The 634-nt window shown below is 45.7% G+C and overlaps 1 protein-coding gene across 1 annotated transcript in view; it reads left to right on the top strand.

Annotated features, from left to right (window-relative positions):
* The window catches only part of LOC118326014 (coiled-coil domain-containing protein 183-like), a 16,613-nt gene that overhangs the window by 4,861 nt on the left and 11,118 nt on the right, over positions 1-634 (top strand). The window lies entirely within an intron of this gene.

The following is a 634-nucleotide window of genomic DNA, read 5'->3' as shown; positions in this document are numbered from 1 at the left end:
ATTTAGGGCCGGCTGTGGCGCAGAGGCAGAGCGGGTCGTCCCCTAATCGGAAGGTTGTGGGTTCGATCCCCGGCTACTCCTGCCACATGTCGAAGTAATGGTCTCAGTGCTGTGCATCGGTGTGTGAATGTGTATGAATGCGTTAGTTTCTGTTTGGTGAATGTGTGTGAAAGGCTGAATGTGGCACGTAGTGTAAAAGCGCTTTGAGTGGTCTGAAGACTAGTCTATACAATTACAGGTCCATTTACCATTTACCATCAAATTATCATAGTAAAAAGAGGGATTTTACCAGGGTGTTGATGTTCAATCACACTTAGTCACAGTTTTACAGCCACTTTGTGCCAGTGTGTGTAACGTGACAGACGCTATTGCTGTAATTACACTATTTGGCCACTTTGTCAAATTAACTTTAAAGCTTGGTGCTCTTACCGGGGGCTTGGCTGCGGGGCTTGCTATCTTAAGACATGCAGGGGCTACGTCTGCATGCTTAGCTGGAAGCTGAGAATGAAAACAATTATGTCCAATATATTGTCATGAAAACTACTGATGATATAATATAATTGGGGCAGCAGTAGCTCAGTCTGTAGGAACTTGGCTTGGGAACCGTAGGGTCACCGGTTCAAGTCCCACAGAC

This window comes from Morone saxatilis, unplaced genomic scaffold (genome assembly GCF_004916995.1).
Source record: "Morone saxatilis isolate NCDOM2014 unplaced genomic scaffold, NCSU_SB_2.0 Contig16, whole genome shotgun sequence".
Taxonomy (NCBI): Eukaryota; Metazoa; Chordata; class Actinopteri; family Moronidae; genus Morone; species Morone saxatilis.
This window is presented reverse-complemented; position numbering and strand designations above follow the sequence as displayed.